Here is a 13,626-nt window from a genome sequence, read left to right as displayed (position 1 = left end):
TAACCACGCTAGCAAACTCACATCAAATATCAAATGGGAGAAGAATAATCAAATCAAGCATTCTAAGGCAATGTAACACATGATGCAAGAGAGATATAAGATCAAGCCCTAACTAAAGCATAAAGTATGCATGACTACACATAAGGGCACAATGATGAATCTTTTTATATTTTTCATTTAATGAAAGCAAGTATATACAAAATGCAAGAAAAACAAAGAATAAAATGCATGAACAAAATATAAAAAGAAAATTAAATAAGGCAAAATGTAATGAAAGAATATGTTCAATGTAAGAAATGAAAAACAATATGTGCAATGCAAGAAATAAAAAGGAACATGTACAATACAAAAAAAATGAAAAGAATATGTACAATGCAAGTATATACAAAATTTTCTTACTTTTTGTTTTTCATATTTTTTTTATTTTTTTATTTTTTTTAAATATATGTGAAAACATGCAAAGAAAAATGAAAAATGTAAGAAATATGCAAAATGGGTGCTAAGTTTAACGTCTCTAGCAAGACGGAATGCTTCTTTGAAAAATCGTCTCATTTTTTTATTTTTTTATTTTTTTAGACAAAACAAATATGTACACAAATAAAAATAAAAAGGCAAGTAAATAAAAATGTAAGAAAATAAGGAATGCAAAGATTTTTTTTTTTTTTTTGATAAGTTAGAAGAATTAAAAATTAAAGTTAAACAAAATATTTTTGGATTTTTGGAAATAAGATAAAAGGAAATAAAATAAAATAAAAGAAAAATGTTTTTGGGATTTGATTTTTTTTTTTAATTTTAAATATTTGAAATAAAAATAAAAATAAAGCTTGGAAATAAAAGTAAAAATGAAAATAAAATAAAAATCGTTTTGGAATTTTTGAAAATAAAATAAAATTAACAAAAATATTTTTCTGTTTTTAACAAATTTCCAAAAATTTCTTCTTTTTTTTTTTTTAGTCAAGAGAGAGAGGTAACTAAATGAAATAAAATAAAATAATAAAATAAAATAAAATAAAAATAGAAATAGGAAAAAGTCAAAAAGTGAAAGGGTCAAAGGGGCAAAGTTGTGATCGATCGAAGATGAAGTTCGATCGATCGAACATAGCTGTGATCGATCCGAGATGAAATTCGATCGATCGAACATGTAAAATTTTGGAGATCCCAAGAGCATGCATTTTCAGAATTGAAACATGTCCAAAATTTTTCTAAGTGTTGAAGCTCGAGATCGATCGAACTATAAAGTTGGATCGATCGAATGTTCTTTGATCGATCGAAATTGTAGTTGGATCGATCGAACAGTGAAAATCCTGGAAATCCCGAGAGCATGCACTTTCAAAATTGATGAAAGCTCAAAATTTTTTCTAAGTGTTGGGACTCAAGTGGAGTTCGATCGATCGAATCCATAGTTGGATCGATTGAAGAACAATTCGATCGATCGAAGGTGCTCTTGTGATCGATCGAACTGGCACCAAATGCCTAATTTTGAACTGAAAGTGCTGAAAATCCTATGCTAAGCCCCAATGATGGTAACAAGAATGAAAATTTGAAAAATAGATGGAAGAATGTACACAAGAATGAAAAATAAAAAGAAATGAGGGAGGAATAGAGTTGTGAAACTCTACGAATACTAGTGTTTAACGTCTCTAGTAAGACGTTAGTTCAACTCACTAATCAAATGAATCAAAAACTGGATATGAAACATCCTTATTGACCCTCTTTTCAATTTTCTCATTTAATGTCCCACTTATGACAATAAAATCATCCTCCAAAAGAATGACTTGAAAAGAAATAAAAGAGATGATATTGTTCCTTTCATCCATGGTCTTGAAAACAAAATAAATCATGGTTAGGCTTGCCTCTTTGTTGTGTTCTTTAAACACATTCAAATGATCATCCATATTGATAATTGGTGAGGCATTGTCTTTCAAAGACTCATTTGGATTAATAAGAAACACCCTCTCTTCATCCCTCTTCTCCTCCTCATAAATTACCATTTCCTCACCTTCTAAGTAAGCTAAAGAGTCCATTAAAGAGTTTATTTCATTTTTAGAGCTTTTAAAGTCAAAACCACAATTTTTATACATTTCCAAAAGACACTCCTCAAGAGGGTCATTAGAAATAATAGAAGGAAGGCCCTCTTCAACAAGTTCCTCGTCCTTCTCTCCTACCTCAAGTGTGGTCAACATCTCCTCACTCTCTAGAGTAGCCATCTCCGAGATAAAATCATAATCAAAACAAGGAAAGTCCTCATTAATCATGTTATGTTCTATTGGATTAGCCACTAACTCACTTGCCACTTCCTCCTCTATACAAGATAGAGTGCTAGGCATTAGCTCATTTGTTTCATTCTCCTCACTCTCATCATCCTCATCTATATACATTGAAGTTCTTGCCATTTTTTCATTTGCCTCTTCCTCCTCCTCTTGATGAGAAAGAGTACTTGCAATTTGCTCAACTTGAGCTTCTAAGTTGGCTAAAGTTTGAGAATGAGAATTAATAAGTGAAGTGTGTGAAATATGCACATCAAGTAAAGCTAACACTTTTTCTTCAAATCCGGGTGAGTACTTAGAAGGTGGTGGAATTGATTCATCATAAAATGGTGGTGGAGGGCAATAGTCATAAGAAGGATTAAATGAGTGATCAAGTCCATAATAAGATGATGCATGAAATGAATTGGACTCAATCTCATAAGGATTAAAATGTGATGGAGGAGCATAAGGTGAAGGGATGTAATTCCCCCCCAAACTTGGATAAAACAATTCCTCCATTCACAATTAAAACCCAAATACAAGAAAAAATTGGCCTCAACAAGGGCCTATGCTTGGATAAAAATTTAGCAATAAAATGAGCCTCAACAAGGGCTATCACACGCATACAAAGAAGTGAAACAATTAAAATACAAGAGTTCCAAGAATTGCTCACAACGGTCCTTTAGCACTTCAACTCCAAATTTAGCTTTTAAGCTCCAATGATTGCTTTAAGTTTCAAAGTTCGCCTTCCTTGTAGTCAAGTACCTAATTGAACAAATAATAATGAGAATCAAGAGAAAAGAATATACAATGGAAAATAAAATAAAAATAGAAGCAATCTAATGAACACTATTGCCTAGTTTAATTCCAACAAAATCGTTAATCCCCGGCAACGGCGCCAAAATCTGACGACGGCCGTTTCAATACGCCACAATGAATGTAGTGAATGTGTGGTTCAAGAAAAGCCTTTTATGTCAAATTTAAATTTATAAAAACCACTACCAACACCACTACTAACGTAGCAAGAGTGAGTAGGGATCGTCCCAAGGGATTATACGTGTTGGAATTTCAACTTCGACTCTAGCGTACCAAATGATTGCAAAAGAGAGTTGGGTTGGTTCATTAAGCTAAATTGAATTCAACTAAATAAAATAATATGAAGTAAACAAGAGAGAGAGAAGGGTCTTGGGGTGTAGAGATCACCACCAAGTAATACTATTCCAAACCATAATCAAGTGACTAATGAGGGAAATGAATGTGTTGCAACAATGTTGTATGTGTAAAAGACATTCAATTGGTAAGGGTGACTCAACAAGTGCAAATTGTCTCAATCAACATGTGTGAGGCCACAATACATCTATTGGTAGAGGAATATATTATCTAAACATTATGTGAAGATAACAAAATAACAATTCAAGTCATTGAACCTTTCATTAAGCTCATACTCCAAGCAATCCATAAGGATGACTTAGTTAAACATACATTATCTAAACATCATGTGAGAGGTACAAAATATCTATTGGGAGAGGAATAAATTGTCTAAACACATGTGAAAGATACAACATATCATAACTAGTCATTAATCCTTCATTAAGCTCAAAATCCACATACAACACAATATTAGAGGAATATGCCATTTGGACTCACAATCATGGAACATCAAACATCAAGAGTAGATTGTTCTCCCATCTAACATTACACTACCACTACACTAAATCTACACTACTAGTATGAAAATAAAGCTATCTAGACTAGGGGAGAAGCACAAACCATCAAGAATAGGCATAAATCATCAAATGAACCAAAATAGCATTCATTAAGCATATCATCTTGATAATCTCTAGATCTATAGCATCAATACACATAGACATGCATCAAAAACACTAAATCTAGAGATAAGCACATGAATATCCTACTCTAGCATACATAGACATACGGATAGGATAGAATAGTCAATTGGAAGCATTAAACCATACAAACCATGAAATAATCAAGATTTATATACACATGAATATCAAGATGTATCATACAACACTAATCCCTCAATAATACACAAGATTAGAGTATAGAAAGCATGCTTGGGGCTAACTCTAGCCCCAAGAGGATGTCTAGCCACTCATGGTAGTGATGATCTAACCCTCAAGGGCTAACTCCATGGCTGCTCCTTGTTGGTGAAGATCTCCTTCAATGGTGCTCTAGCTTCCCTCCTTCATCCTCTCCAAAAATAGCCTCCAAGATCAATTTTCAATGTGTGACAAAAGACTCCCTCAAAAAGTGTATCATATTCCTTATATAGGTAGGTCAAATACACCCCATGATGAGCTGTGGTCGTGCAAGGCATATTCTCCAATGATTGGATGAAGGACGGAATAAATGAGCTGGACTTTAAATTTTTCTCGCTGGAGGAAGTTCGATCGATCGAACCTTAACTTGGATCGATTGAAAATGGGTTCGATCGATCGAACTGCATCTTGGATCGATCGAAGTGGTCTGACTCCTCCGGATAATGACAAGGCTGGGATATTTTTAAGATATTTATGGGGAAAAAGACAAAAGTGGTTGGTAGGCGTACAGCTGTGGATAAGATCAATCATTTGAATAGGACAAAATAGGGTTCGATCGATCGAACTTGGAATTTCAGCAAAGGCCAAGGTTGGATCTATTGAGAAGTATTGTGATCGATTATAGATGTTCGATTGATCGAACTCTAAGTTGGATCGATCGAACTTTTCAGCTGCACAACTTGATTCCTTTTTGCTCCTTTCTTTCTCCACTTTGCTACCTCCTTTGGTTTATCTCAAGATTGCTTCAATTAAGCTCTTATTTGGCTGAGTTAGCTAAATTTTGGAATTAGTGCCTGAAAATATAAATAACACATAATAAGTCTAAAACGACAAAGTAAAATAGATAAAGGTACTAGAATGCTTAAGCTTAACGGGTTCAAATGCGCACTTTTCAGTGCTCATCATTTGACTTGGCCAACAAGGTGGCTAAGTATGAAGAGCTCCTTTACGAGGAGTGATAAGCGCCGAATATTGCATATTCAAGCGCCTTTAGCTACATTAGTTAAATCCATTATTTGATTATTCTTTATAAATTATCTTTATTTGCACGTTTTTATATATTTTCAGGTTCATTGGCCAAAAAGGAGCAAAAATGGTGTTTTATTCAATCTTTGAATAGCAATGTGCTCAAGGCTAAGTTCTGGTAGCAGTGGAATCTGACTTTGCTTGCCATTTTTGACTGATCAAACTCAAGAACTGGACTTCCATTAAAACATGACATATTTAGAGCTTTGAATTAACTTTCCAAATCTTTAGACGGTTTATCATTTGGGGTTCGGAGCAGAAAGTTATGGCTGTTCTACCAAAGTAGTGCAAAGCAGGTCAAGAGGAAGGAGTATACTGGTCTAACTTCGAGCGCTCGAAGTGCTTAGTTCGAGCGCTCGAACTATGGGCAGACTACTCTCCGGGAACCATCACTTCAGCCCACTTGCACCTTGTTTCCCTCATCTCTGATTTGCATCTTTATGGGTTGGTTGGAGATGTCTTTTGGTGGGGTTTTGAGCCTTGTTTGGTGGAGAGGAATGTCTACAAAAGGATGAGGACCACACATAACATCATATCTCATCTTTGTAAGATTTTTGGAGAGAGAAAGAGGAGAAAAAGATAGAGTTCTTGAAGCCAAAGGAAGGGAGCTCGAAAATGGAGGTTGCAACCAAGCTTTTTCCTTCTTCTAAAGCTTCCATGGATAACTAATCCTCCATCTAGGGAGGTGATGAGGCCCCTCCCTTGTAAGCATGTTCTAATTTAGGCTATATTTTGGGGATTACAATGTATATTCTTTGGTCTTTTCACGGTCTAGAGCATTTTGCCTTTTGTAATGGATCTTCATGTATTTAAATGATTAATGTTGAGTCAATTATCTATCTTTGATGGTTTATTCTTTTAATCATGTTGCTTGCACTCTCATGGTGACAATGGTAGTGAGATCATGAAATGGTTTAATGGCATGTTGATAAGGACTTTGATAGATCATTGCTTAGGTGAAACCTTTGATGATTTATGCTTATTTCTTACCTTCATGTGCTTCACCATTTTTTCTAGGGCTTGATAGTCTTTCATTCAAGTAAATGTGGTTAAGCTACACCTTAGTTAGGTAGTCTAAACATGTTAACCTTTAATGGATCATGCTTGCTTCAGATTTAATGAACTTCTTGAGGATATTATAGCAACCAAGTGTTGCTATGTATCATGACCATAGTATATATTGTTTTTCCCCCAATTTAGCTCTAACCTAGCATGTGTATAAGGATGGAGCCGGATTCACTTCCCTAGTCCTCTTTACTTGTATTTCATCTCCCTTAAACTCTTGCAAACTTTTAATTTATGCACCTTAATTTCATAGCTTAAGTGACAACCAACAAATCCTCTATGAACACCCCTATCATTCTAAAAAGACTCTAGATACTTAGGTTGTCATAGATTGGCGCAGTCCCAGTAGTTCGACTTACCCGACCAATAGCCCTATTTTACAATGATTCGTGCTATTGCGAAGGTTGATTTATAATTGTAATCGACTCAACCGACCAATTTTTTGGCGCCGTTGCCGGGGACTGCAAACGGTTTAGCAACCGAAGTTCTAGGGTTAATTTTGGTTTGATTGTTAATATTGTGTTTTGTGAATATTTCCTTGTGTGGTTTTGACAACTCTGTTGTTGTAAGTGTGTGAGATTCTAGGAACTCGGGGCTCACTGAGGGAACGCTAGCAAATTTGTAAGTCTAGGGGACTCCAGGTAAGTTTCTTGACCTTCTAGTTTCGAATTTGTAATATATTGTGCATGTGTTAACCTTAGTGATAATTTAGTTTTAAAGCCCTGGTTGAGGCTATTATCTTGTTTAAATTTCGTGTACAAGCATCGGTCCTTGTAGTGGCCATTTAAATTCTGTCTTGATAATTGAGGAGAATGGGAACATCGTATGTGGAGTTTGGAATGATGAATAGTAGCATTGATAGCATTATATATTGTTGATGTTTGGCCGTAGATCGCTCTCCCTACCAACTCTTGACTCGCCAGTTGACATAAATTCACTTGAAAGAACTCTTAGACGAAACCTTAGGGAATTTTCTAGCGTAAGAGAGCTTGAAACTGAATTTAACACAATGGCTGAAAATGTAGGAGATGTTAGAAATGAGGGAATTAGGGCCGAAATTCCAAATGAAGAGCCAATGACTCTCAGGGACCATTTCATCCCTACTACATATGCTTCACCTTCATGCATAGTGATGCCAAACATTGATGCGGCTCAATATGAGATCAAATCAAGTACCATTCAAATGTTTCCATCTTTCCATGGCCTTGATAATGAAGATCCGTATAACCATCTTGATGAATTCCTTGAAATCTATTCGACCATCCGGTTGAGAGGTTTTCCTGAGAATGCACTCCATCTGCATCTTTTCCTATTTTCTTTAAAAGATAGGGCAAAGTATTGGTTAAACTGACTCACTCCAAATTCCATCACTTCTTGGGCTCAATTACAGCAAGAATTCCTTAAGAAGTATTATCCGGTGAATAAAACCAACCAAATGAGGCGTTCCATTCTTCGTTTTTCTTAAACGGATGGAGAACAACTCTACGAGACTTGGGAAAGGCTACAAAACCTTCTTAGAAAATGTCCGCATCATTTGATTCCAAAATGGCAATTAGTGCAAGCTTTCTATGCTGGCTTAACCACCCATAGATTCATGGTTGACTCTTCTTGTGGTGGGATGTTCATGTCCAAGAATGCAGATGAGGCTTGGACACTACTAGAGAATTTAAGCGAAAATTCACTTCAACATAATTCTCGTAGGGCTCCGACCTCAACCAATGCAAAGAACACCAACCCGTGTCAACTAAAATCAATAAGGGAGGAATCATCCCAAGTGGATGCCATAGCTCATAAATTCTATCAATTGATGGCACCACATCTCTCTCCTTCATTATCTCAAAATTCGGCAAGTTCGGTATGCTCATCATGTACTAGTCCATTCTATCTCACGGAAGATTGCCCCACACCGGAGCAATATTCCAATCCAAATGAAGAGCAAGCTAATGCCATGTTCTCAAGATCCGGGAATAATCCCTATTCCAATACCTACAATCCGGGATGGCGAGATCACCCTAATTTTTCGTGGCGGCAACAAGCCCTATAAAATTCCCAATTCCAAAATCAAGGGCATCAAAATCAGCCCCCTACTCAATTTCAAAATAGGCAATTTCCAGCCTCCTCAAGCTACCGTCCTCCGTATAATCCAAATGTCTCTAATCAACCTCCGGTGTACCCAATTGATGAAATTGTGGCTGCAAACAAGCAAATGATGGAGTCATTAAACAAGCAAATCATGGACTCCAACAAGCAACTCTTGACATCTTTGCAGCCTACTCTTCAAATGGTTCACTCTCATGCTCAATCCATAGCTAAGCTCGAAAATCAAGTGGGCCAAATAACTAACTCTGTGAACCAATTGCTTCAAAAGGACAAGGGTAAGCTTCCCGCTCAACCATTTGAAAATCCTAGAGGGATGCATGCGATTGATGAAACCCCTCCATCGAGTGGGCCGAGTCATGAGCATGTTCAAGCAATCACCACCCTTAGGAGTGGTAGAGTGGTTGACAACAAGGTTGATGGAGACAAAAATGGAAAAGAACCTCCTTTGAGAAATCCAAATTCAAGCTCTTCCAATCAAATTCCAAGCTCTTCTCGTCCAAATACCATTCACGGAAATCCCACACATGTTAACCCAAATGTGGAAACTACTTATGAGCCAAAAGCTCCGTTTCCGCAACGTCTTCAAGAGTCAACACATATTGGGAACAAGAATTGTAAAATTCAAGACATGTGGGAAGTTTTCAAGCAAGTGAAGATCAACTTGCCCCTCTTGGATGCTATCAAGCAAATCCCTCCCTATGCAAAATTTCTCAAAGACTTGTGCACTCAAAAGCGCATTTCTAAAAGTCATTTGCCAAAGAAAGTGAGGTTAACTGAAAATGTTAGTGCTATCATTCAGCACAGCACTCCTCCAAAGTATAAGGATCCGGGTGCCCCCACAATCTCTTGTGTCATTGGTGACAACAAAATCGAGAGGGCCCTCCTTGACTTAGGAGCTAGTGTGAATTTAATTCCATACTCAGTTTACTTACAGCTTGGCCTGGGAGATTTGAAGCCGACTTCCGTGGTTTTGCAACTTGCCGATAGATCGGTCAAGCATCCACAAGGCATTCTTGAGGATGTTATCATCCAAGTGGACAAATTCTACTTCCCGGTAGACTTTGTGGTTTTTGACACGGAACCGGTCCATGATCCAAAAAAGCATATTCCAATGATCCTTGGTAGGCCATTCTTAGCTACGGCTAATGCATCAATTAATTGCCGAACCGGGGTAATGGACATTGCTTTTGGAAACATGCAAGTCAAACTCCATATCTTTCATGTAACTCAACATCCTTCCAATGAGGATAATTGTTTTCTTGTTGATGTCATTGATGAAGTGGTTGAAGAATCTCTCCCCTTCATTCTAAGCAAGGACCCCCTTGAAACTTGCATGTCTCATTTCGACTTCTTAAACTTTGATATTGACCAATCCATCCAAGAAGTTAATTCTCTGCTTGATGTCGACGCTATAATGGATATTCCCCCTTGGAAAATTCCAAGAGAGCCGCTTCCTCAGCTTTCCACTACTCCTCCGGTTCCGTCTCTGAAATCTCCACCACTACTTGAGCTTAAGCTGTTCCCGGCCCATCTCAAGTATGTATTCCTTGGTTCAAATCAAACTCTCCCGGTCATCATTGCATCAGATCTTCTAAAGGACTTAGAAACCAACCTTTTAGCGGTGCTACAAGAGCACAAAGAAGCTATTGGTTGGGCAGTGGCTGACTTGAAAGGAATTGACCCCTCCATTTGTATACACCGCATTCATATGGAGGATGACGCAAAGCCTACTAGAGAGGTTCAGCGCCGGTTAAATCCTAACATGAAGGAAGTGGTAATGAAGGAAGTAATAAAATTGCTAGATACGGGAATCATCTACCCCATCTCTGATAGCAAGTGGGTAAGCCCCACACAAGTTGTTCCCAAGAAATCCGGTGTCATTGTTATTGAAAATTCAGCGGGTGAGCTCATGCCACAACGAACCACCACCAGGTGGCGTGTGTGTATTGATTACCGGAAGCTCAATTCGTCAACTAGAAAGATCATTTTCCATTACCATTTATTGATCAAATCCTAGAAAGGCTAGCCGGCCAAAGTTACTATTGTTTTCTTGACGGTTATTCCGGCTATAACCAAGTGGCAATCGCCCCTCAAGATCAAAAGAAAACAACATTCACATGTCCCTTTAGAACTTTTGCATATCGACGCATGCCTTTTGGGCTATGCAATGCTCCTGCAACGTTTCAAAGGTGTATGATGTCCATATTTTCCGATATGGTTAAAAAATTCTTGGAAGTTTTCATAGACGATTTTTCTGTCTTTGGCTCCTCTTTTGATTCTTGTCTCAATAATTTATCTCTTGTACTCCAAAGATGTAAGGAGACAAATCTAATTCTAAGCTGGGAGAAAAGCCATTTCATGGTCCAAGAAGGCATTGTTCTAGGACATGTCATCTCTAAACGGGGAATCGAGGTAGACAAGGCCAAAGTTGAGTTAATTTCTAATCTTCCTCCTCCGAATTCCGTCTGTCAAATCCGTTCTTTTCTTGGCCATGCCGGATTCTATCGTCGCTTCATCAAAGACTTTAGCAAAGTCTCACGGCCCTTGTGTAATCTCTTAGCCAAGGATGTTCCATTCGATTTTGATAAAGCTTGTATGGAAGCTTTCATTAAACTTCGCACTCTCCTCTCATCTGCCCCAATAATGAAACCGCCTAATTGGTCTCTTCCTTTTGAGATCATGTGTGATGCATCCAACTATGCGTTAGGCGCGGTTTTAGGCCAACGTGTGGACAAGCTCCCATACGTCATTTATTACACTAGTCGAACTCTTTCTGATGCTCAATTAAATTACACAACTATTGAAAAAGAGTTGCTAGCTGTAGTTTATGCCTTGGACAAATTCCGCTCCTATCTTCTAGGTTCCAAGATCATAGTTTTCTCGGATCATGCCGCCCTTCGGCATTTGCTATAAAAAAAAGAGACCAAACCCTGCTTGATTCGATGGATACTCTTACTTCAAGAGTTTGACATTGAAATCCGGGATAAAAAAGGGGCAGACAATGTTGTCGCCGATCATCTCTCTCACTTACTCATTGAAAAATCTTCCGATTTCGTTGTTGTCCGTGATTCTTTTCCGGATGAGCAACTCTTCCAGATTTCCCATACAAATCTTCCATGGTTTGCGGATATTGTTAACTACTTTGCGGTAGGTAAAATTCCAACTCATTGGTCCAAACAAGAGAAGGACCGGTTCTTTTCCCAAGTCAAGCATTTATTTTGGGAAGATCCAGAGCTATTCAAATACTGCCCGAACCAAATCATCCGGCGATGTATTCCCGAAACTGAGACCACAAGCATCCTCAATTTCTCTCATACTCTTGCTTGTAGAGGCCATTTCAGTGCCAAAAAGACTGCTCACAAAGTTCTTCAAAGTGGATTCTATTGGCCCTCCTTGTTTCGAGATGCATACAATTTCTGTAAATCATGTGAAAGATGCCAAAGGCTCGGATCCATGTCCCAAAAAGACATGATGCCCCTCAATTCCATATTAATAATTAAAATTTTTAATGTGTGGGGAATCGACTTCATGGGACCATTTCCATCTTCTTATGGCTACGAGTACATCCTTGTAGCGGTGGACTACGTTTCCAAATGGGTGGAAGCCGCGGCCACCAGAACCAGTGATCATAAAGTTGTGATCGAGTTCATTCAATCTAACATCCTTATTCATTTAGGTACGCCCCGAGCAATCATCAACGATGGCGGATCACATTTCAGAAATCGTTATCTTAAAACCGTCCTTTTTAAGAATTTCGTCATCCATAAGGTTGCTACACCTTACCATCCTCAAACGAGTGGTCAAGTAGAGGTTTCTAACCGGCAGATAAAGCACATTTTGGAAAAAATGGTTCTACCGGACCACAAAGATTGGTCACTAAGACTAAACGATGCACTTTGGGCTTTCCGGACGGCTTATAAGACACCCATTGGCATATCGCCATATCGACTTATCTTTGGCAAAGCGTATCATCTTCCAGTAGAATTAGAGCACCGTGCTTTTTGGGCCATAAAAAGGCTAAATTTTGATCTCAAACAGGCCGGCTTTAATCGTGTTTTGCAACTGAATGAACTTGAGGAAATCTGAAATGATGCATATGAAAATGCCAAAATCTATAAAGCAAAGACTAAAGCTTTTCATGACAAGCACACTGTTAGCAAGTCTTTTGCCCCGGGACAAAAGGTTTGGCTTTTCAATTCCCGCTTGAAACTCTTTCCCGGTAAACTCTGGTCAAGATAGGATGGTCCATACATCGTCACTACTGTCTTCCCTCATGGAGCAATCAAACTCCAAAATCCGGTAAAAGGATCGCTCTTTAAAGTTAATGGCCAACGGCTTAAGCCTTGCATTGAAGGCATAGTCCCAACCCGAAAAATTGAGAAAGTCCTCTTGACGGACCCAATTTACGAGGATTGATGCCTGCTCTAGCTTCGTCTAGCTATCGACTTTAAATTTAGCATAGCATGAGAAACACTTCTTTCTATTTCCAGGCTTCTCTACATTTTCAATTGCCTGGGCTTTGAAATTTTCTGGGAAATTGCTAAGGAAAGCCAAAATTTAACCTTATCTGGAATTATCTTAAATTGTTGTCCAAAAATTCAAACTGGTTTTCTTTGGCCTTCTGCAGCCCTTATTTTCATTCCCGGAAATTTTCAGCTCTATCCGGCAAGTTCATCGGATCTTTGGAATGCTACACATGTGTGTAACCTCTCATTTTTAATGCATTATTGGAAAATTTTCTCCAAATTCCATTCATGCATTGAAGAGATGTTGGCAACTTGGCAATTTCAGTCATTTCACCCAAGCTTTGCTCACTGGTCAAATTCAAACTTCCATTTTTCATTTAAGAGCCTACTGCCTCAAGTTCGAGCGCTCGAAGTACACACTTCGAGCGCTCGAAAGTCCATCGAAGCTCACTGCCTCAACTTCGAGCGCTCAAAGTACACACTTCGAGCGCTCGAAACTCACTGCCGTAAGTTCGAGCGCTCGAAGGCCTAACTTCGAGCACTCGAACCCTCCTTCCCCACTTTTTAAATCTGAACTCTCTCTCCCACATCTTTCCAGGTCCTCAACCCACGACCTCCTCCCTCCATTTCCAACTTCCTCTCTCCCATTACTTCTCTTCT

This window comes from Cornus florida, unplaced genomic scaffold, assembly GCF_030987335.1.
Source record: "Cornus florida cultivar Cherokee Brave unplaced genomic scaffold, ASM3098733v1 CherokeeBrave_3.0.0_Hap2_Chr05, whole genome shotgun sequence".
Lineage (NCBI taxonomy): Eukaryota > Viridiplantae > Streptophyta > Magnoliopsida > Cornales > Cornaceae > Cornus > Cornus florida.
The sequence above is the reverse complement of the archived record's forward strand: the minus strand, read 5'-3'. Positions refer to the sequence as shown.